Below are 7635 nucleotides of genomic sequence, written 5' to 3' on the forward strand. Positions count from 1 at the left end.
GAGGCTGAAACAGCTCCTTCCCTGCATTACTAGTGAGAGGCTGGCTTCACAGACAGGGGAGAGCTTCCTGACCCTCACTCCTCCCCTCCCCCAAGTCCCAGCCAATGAATGGTGTGTGGGTGAGTGGGGGGGGGGGGAGGATGGTGAAGGCGGAGACAGCTCCCTCCCTGCATTATTAGTGAGAGGCTGGCTTCACAGACAGGGGGGAGCTGCCTGACCCTCAATCCTCCCTTCCCCCAAGTCCCAGCAAGTGAATGGTGTGTGGGTGAGGGGGGGAGGAGGATGGTGAAGGGTGAGACAGCTTCCTCCCTTCATTACTAGTGAGAGGCTGGCTTCACAGACAGGGGGGAGCTTCCTGACCCTCACTCCTCCCCTTCCCCATGTCCCAGCCAGTGAATGGTGTGGGAGAGGGGGGGAGGATGGTGAGGCTGAAACAGCTCCTTCCCTGCATTACTAGTGAGAGGCTGGCTTCACAGAAAGGGGGGAGCTTCCTGACCCTCACTCCTCCCCTCCCCCATGTCCCAGCCAGTGAATGGTGTGTGGGTGAGGGGGGGGGGAGGAGGATGGTGAAGGGTGAGACAGCTCCCTCCCTGCATTACTAGTGAGAGGCTGGCTTCACAGACAGGGGGGAGCTGCCTGACCCTCACTCCTCCCCTCCCCCATGTCCCAGCCAGTGAATGGTGTGTGGGTGAGGGGGGGGAGGAGGATGGTGAAGGGTGAGACAGCTCTCTCCCTGCATTACTAGTGAGAGGCTGGCTTCACAGACAGGGGGGAGCTTCCTGACCCTCACTCCTCCCCTCCCCCATGTCCCAGCCAGTGAATGGTGTGTGGGTGAGTGGGGGGTGGGAGGATGGTGAAGGCGGAGACTGCTCCCTCCCTGAATTACTAGTGAGATGCTGGCTTCACAGACAGGGGGAGCTTCCTGACCCTCACTCCTCCCCTCCCCCATGTCCCAGCCAGTGAATGGTGTGATGGTGAGGGGGGGGGGGGGAGGATGGTGAGGCTGAAACAGCTCCTTCCCTGCATTACTAGTGAGAGGCTGGCTTCACAGACAGGGGGGAGCTTCCTGACCCTCACTCCTCCCCTCCCCCATATCCCAGCCAGTGAATGGTGTGTGGGTGAGGGGGGGGGGGACGATGGTGAGGCTGAAACAGCTCCTTCCCTGCATTACTAGTGAGAGGCTGGCTTCACAGAAAGGGGGGAGCTGCCTGACCCTCACTCCTCCCCTCCCCCATGTCCCAGCCAGTGAATGGTGTGTGGGTGAGGGGGGGGGTGATGGTGAGGCTGAAACAGCTCCTTCCCTGCATTACTAGTGAGAGGCTGGCTTCACAGACAGGGGAGAGCTGCCTGACCCTCACTCCTCCCCTCCCCCATGTCCCAGCCAGTGAATGGTGTGTGGGTGAGTGGGGGGTGGGAGGATGGTGAAGGCGGAGACAGCTCCCTCCCTGCATTACTAGTGAGAGGCTGGCTTCACAGACAGCGGAGAGCTTCCTGACCCTCACTCCTCCCCTCCCCCAAGTCCCAGCCAGTGAATGGTGTGTGGGTGAGGGGGGGGGGGAGGATGGTGAGGCTGAAACAGCTTCTACCCTGCATTACTAGTGAGAGGCTGGCTTCACAGACAGGGGGGAGCTGCCTGACCCTCACTCCTGACTTCCCCCATGTCCCAGCTAGTGAATGGTGTGTGGGTGAGGGGGGGTGGAGGATGGTGAAGTCTGAGACAGCTCCCTCCCTGCATTACTAGTGAGAGGCTGGCTTCACAGACAGGGGGGAGCTGCCTGACCCTCACTCCTCCGGGGTGTTGTGATCTTCCTGCACACAGTGCCCTATCCCTGATACCAGGGGTCTTGTGATCTTTCTGCATGCAGTGCCCTATCCCTATTAATACCAGGAGTGTTGTGATTTTCCTGCACACAGTGCCCTATCCCTATTACCAGGGGTGTTGTGATCTTCCTGCACACAGTGCCCTAACCCTGACACGAGGGGTGTTGTGATCTTCCTGCACACAGTGCCCTATTCCTGATACCGGGGGTGTTGTGATCTTCCTGCACGCAGTGCCCTATCCCTGATACCGGGAGTGTTGTGATCTTCCTGCACACAGTGCCCTATTCCTGATACCGGGGGTGTTGTGATGTTCCTGCATGCAGTGCCCTATCCCGGTTACCGGGGGTGTTGTGATCTTCTTGCACACATCCCAGTATCAGGGATAGGGCACTGCGTGCAGGAAGATCACAACACCCCTGGTGTCAGGGTTAGGGCACTGTGTGCAGGAAGATCACAACATCCCTGGTATCAGGGTTAGGGCACTGTGTGCAGGAAGATCACAACACTCCTGGTATTAATAGGGATAGGGCACTGCATGCAGAAAGATCACAACACCCCTGGTATCAGGGATAGGGCACTGTGTGCAGGAAGATCACAACACCCCGGAGGAGTGAGGGTCAGGCAGCTCCCCCCTGTCTGTGAAGCCAGCCTCTCACTAGTAATGCAGGGAGGGAGCTGTCTCAGCCTTCACCATCCTTCCCCCCCTCTCACCCACACACCATTCACTGGCTGGGACATGGGGGAGGGGAGGAGTAAGGGTCAGGCAGCTCCCCCCTGTCTGTGAAGCCAGCCTCTCACTAGTAATGCAGGGAAGGAGCTGTTTCAGCCTCACCATCCTCCCCCCCCCCCCTCACCCACACACCATTCACTGGCTGGGACATGGGGGAGGGGAGGAGTGAGGGTCAGGAAGCTCCCCCCTGTCTGTGAAGCCAGCCTCTCACTAGTAATGCAGGCGGGATAGGGCACTGCATGCAGGAAGATCACAACACCCCTAGTATCAGGGTTAGGGCACTGTGTGCAGGAAGATCACAACACTCCTGGTATTAATAGGGATAGGGCACTGTGTGCAGGAAGATCACAACACCCCTAGTGTCAGGGTTAGGGCACTATGTGCAGGAAGATCACAACACCCCTGGTATCAGGGTTAGGGCACTGTGTGCAGGAAGATCACAACACTCCTGGTATTAATAGGGATAGGGCACTGTGTGCAGGAAGATCACAACACCCCTGGTGTCAGGGTTAGGGCACTGTGTGCAGGAAGATCACAACACCCCTGGTATCAGAGTTAGGGCACTGTGTGCAGGAAGATCACAACACTCCTGGTATTAATAGGGATAGGGCACTGTGTGCAGGAAGATCACAACACCCCTGGTGTCAAGGTTAGGGCACTGTGTGCAGGAAGATCACAACACCCCTGGTATCAGGGTTAGGGCACTGTGTGCAGGAAGATCACAACACTCCTGGTATTAATAGGAATAGGGCACTGTGTGCAGGAAGATCACAACACCCCTGGTGTCAGGGTTAGGGCACTGTGTGCAGGAAGATCACAACACCCCTGGTATCAGGGATAGGGCACTGAGTGCAGGAAGATCACAACACCCCTGGCATCAGGAATAGGGCACAAGTTCTAGTCATATTGACTGATCACATTACTTTTTTTGTCAACTACCAACAGTTTCCATTTCCCATCCCCCCAACCATCACCTCAGTTGGAACCTTGGTAACATCAATAGATAAGAGGGCAGCCAGCCAATAGGAATACATATTCATTCCTAACTGACCTTTACTGACCTGGAAAGTGTCACTAATTTGTATCATTTTCTGTTAGTGTTCCTGAGTTTCCATTTCCATTTCCCATCCCCCCAACCATCACCTCAGTGGGAACCTTGGTAACATCAATAGATAAGAGGGCAGCCAGCCAATAGGAATACATATTCATTCCTAACTGACCTTTACTGACCTGGAAAGTGTCAATTTGTATCATTTTCTGTTAGTGCGCACTAACACGATTTAACGATTTTTAACGATAAATCGTTAGAATTTCTATTGTATTGTGTTCTATAATGATTTAAGACGATATTAAAATTATCGGACGATAATTTTAATCGTTGAAAAATGATTCACATCCCTAGAAAACGGTAAACGGTGGAGTGCCTCAGGGATCTGTACTTGGACCGGTGCTTTTCAATATATATATATATAAATCATCTGAAAGGAATACGATGAGTGAGTTTATCAAATTTGCAGATGATAGAAAATTATTCAGAGTAGTTAAATCACAAGCGGACTGTGATACGTTACAGAAGGATCTTGCAAGACTGGAAGATTGGGCATCCAAATGGCAGATGAAATTTAATGTGGACAAGTGCAAGGTGTTGCATATAGGGAAAAATAACCCTTGCTGTAGTTACACGATGTTAGGTTCCGTATTAGGAGCTACCACCCAGGAAAAAGATCTAGGCATCATAATGGACAATACTTTAAAATCGTCAGCTCAGTGTGCTGCAGCAGTCAAAAAAAGCAAACTGAATGTTAGCAATTATTAGGAAGGGAATGGTTAATAAAACGGAAAATGTCATAATGCCTCTGTATCGCTCCATGGTGAGACCGCACCTTGAATATTGTGTACAATTCTGGTTGCCGCATCTCAAAAAAGATATAGTTGCAATGGAGAAGGTACAGAGAAGAGCAACTAAAATGATAAAGGGGATGGAACAGCTCCCCTATGAGGAAAGACTAAAGAGGTTAGGACTTTTCAGCTTGGAGAAGAGATGGCTGAGGGGGGATATGATAGAGGTCTTTAAGATCATGAGAGGTCTTGAACGAGTAGATGTGACTCTGTTATTTACACTTTCGAATAATAGAAGGACTAGGGGGTATTCAATGAAGTTAGCAAGTAGCACATTTAAGCCTAATCTGAGAATAATTCTTTTTCACTCAACACACAATAAAGATTGGAATTTGTTGCCAGAGGATGTGGTTAGTACAGTTAGTATAGCTGGGTTCAATAAAGATTTGGATAAGTTCTTGGAGGAGAAGTCCATTAACTGCTATTAATCAAGTTTACTTAATGGAATAGCCACTGCTATTAATTGCATCAGTAGCATGGGATCTTCTTAGTGTTTTTTATTTATCTATTTATTTATTTATTTATTTATTTATTTATTTGATTTTATATACCTACATTCGTTGGTGTACATCACATCGGTTCACATTACAACAACTGGAATAGTATGTCTAGTGTCGTACTATTTTACATTTTAACATTAACTGGGATTGATACAAAATATACAAAAATCATTTAACAAAAATCGATTAACAGTAACTGAGACTGGTACTAATACATATTATGTAACGTAAGTTTAGATTGCGATCTTTAAGAAGAGTGGAATAGGTGTTGTGGGGAGAACATATGGCGGGAGTAGCATTTGGCAAGAATAACGTGGGTGTTACAGAGGGGTGAAGGGTTGGGGGGACTCAATATTGGATGCCAAATGTACAATGATTGTAATGGCGGGTCTGAGGGGCAAAGGTTGTGTTGCAGTGGGGAGTGAAGGAGGAGGGGGGAGGGTTAGGTTGTATCATGGTAGGCATTGAGGAATAGCCATGTTTTCAATTTCTTTTTGAATGAGTGAATGGAGGGTTCCAGTCTGAGTTGAGAAGGGAGCTTGTTCCAGAGGGTGGGGCCAGCTGCAGAGATGGTGCGTTGTCTGGTGGAGGTGAGGTGTGCTAGTTTAGTGTGGGGAATGATAAGTAGGCCTGTGTTTTGAGATCGCAGGTTTTTCTGGCTGTGGTGTGGTTGGGGAGGGTTGTTGGACCATTTGATTTTATGGTTGTTAATGGTTTTGTGAAGTATGGTGAGGATTTTGTATTGTGATCGGTGTGATATGGGGAGCCAGTGGAGTTCTTTTAGTATGGGGGTGATGTGTGAGGAACAGTTGCTGTTTGTGAGGGATCTGACTGCTGCGTTTTGAAGCAGCTGGAGGGGTTTTAAAGTGGAGGCAGGAAGTCCAAGGAGGAGGGAGTTACAATAGTCCAACTTGGATAGTATGAGGGATTGTAGCACGGAGCGGTAATCAGTGGAAAAGAAGTGGTTTGAGATTTTTGAGGACTTGTAGTTTGTAGAAGCCCTCTTTGATTGTCATGCTGATGTGTTTTTTCATATTGAGGTCTGAGTCAAGGGTGATGCCGAGATCTCTGACCACATTGGCGAGGGAGGTGTTAGGTAGGGGAGAGGAGAGGAGAGGTCTTTGTTGGTTTTAGTGGAGGGTTTGTTTGATATGCATAGTATTTCAGTTTTTTTGTCGTTGAGGGTGAGAGATATCTGCGAGAGGATATTCTTTATTTGGGTGGCGAGTGTGTCCCAGAGTGTATTGGTGTTGGTTAAACTTTCTTTGATGGGGAGAAGAATCTGGACATTGTCTGCGTAGATGTAGAAAACGAGGTTCATGCTGGAGAGGAACTTAAGAGAGGGAGCATGTATATATTGAACAGGGTTGATGAAAGGGACGATCCTTGTGGAACTCCGTGGGGGAGTGGGTATTGGTCTGATTCGCAGTTGTTGAGGTGGACTTTGTAGGATCGGTTGGATAGGTATGATTGAAACTAGTTGAGGGTGTTTTCTCTTAGGCCGATCTCCACCAGTCGCTTTATGAGTAAGACATGGTTTACGGTGTCAAAGGCGGCAGAGATGTCCAGGAGGATGAGGAGGTAAGAGTGACTGGCGTCGATGCCTCTCAGTGCTGTGTCTGTGAGTGATAGGAGGAGGGTCTCGGTGCTTAGGGATTTTCTGAAGCCGTGTTGGTTGTGGTACAGGATGTTTTGATTTTCTAGATGCTCAGATAGTGTTTGGGTAATTGCCAGGTTCTTGTGGCCTGGATTGGCCACTGTTGGAAACAGGATGCTGGGCTTGATGGACCCTTGGTCTGACCCAGCATGGCAATTTCTTATGGTCTTATTTCTGCAACTCTACCTTAATAATTGTTAATTGACTTTTCCTCCTGCAATTTGTCCAAACATTTTTTAAACGAAGCTATACCACATCCTCTGGCAATGAGCTTAATAATGCTTTGAGTAAAAAAATATTTTCTCTTATTAGTTTTAAATGTATTACCCAGTAAATTAATTATGTATCCCCTGGTGTTTGTACTTTTGAAAAGAGTAAACAACTGATTAACGTTTACTCGTTCCACTGCACTCATTATTTTATAGACCTCTATCATATCTCCCCTCAGCCATCTCTTCTCCAAGCTGAACAGTCTTAATCTCTTTAGTCTTTCCTCATAGGGGAATTGTTCCATCCCCTTTATCATTTTGGTAGCCCTTCTCTGTACCTTTCCTAATTCTGCAATATCTTTTTTGATATATGGTGACCTCAAAATGAGGTAACACTATTGAGCAATACAGAGGCATTATGATATTTTCTGTTTAGTTTCCATACCTTTCCTAATAATCCCTGTCTCTGACACCGCTGTCTTTCCAGGTCTCGCTCTCCTTAGGGTGCATGCATGGTGAGAGAGCATAATTTAAAGGGCCAGTGGTGGGAATCAACACAGAGGAATGTACCTAAGACCAGCCATCCTCTCTCTGTGCTTCCACCACTGCTGATTTTCTGCCAGGAAAGATAATGGATGTTTCATGAACTGTGGCAGATTGCTTCCTTTTCTCCCCCTGCAGCAGGCCTCAATCTAGTACCTCTTTTGTTTATTAAGAGAATCAACAAACGCTTTCTCCCTTCTCTGAGCCTTCCATCTACCATACCTAAAGAGGTTAGGGTCGATCAGTTTGGAGAAGAGACGGCTGAGGGGGGGATTT

This window comes from Rhinatrema bivittatum, chromosome 5 (assembly GCF_901001135.1).
Source record: "Rhinatrema bivittatum chromosome 5, aRhiBiv1.1, whole genome shotgun sequence".
In the NCBI taxonomy this organism is placed as follows: Eukaryota; Metazoa; Chordata; class Amphibia; order Gymnophiona; family Rhinatrematidae; genus Rhinatrema; species Rhinatrema bivittatum.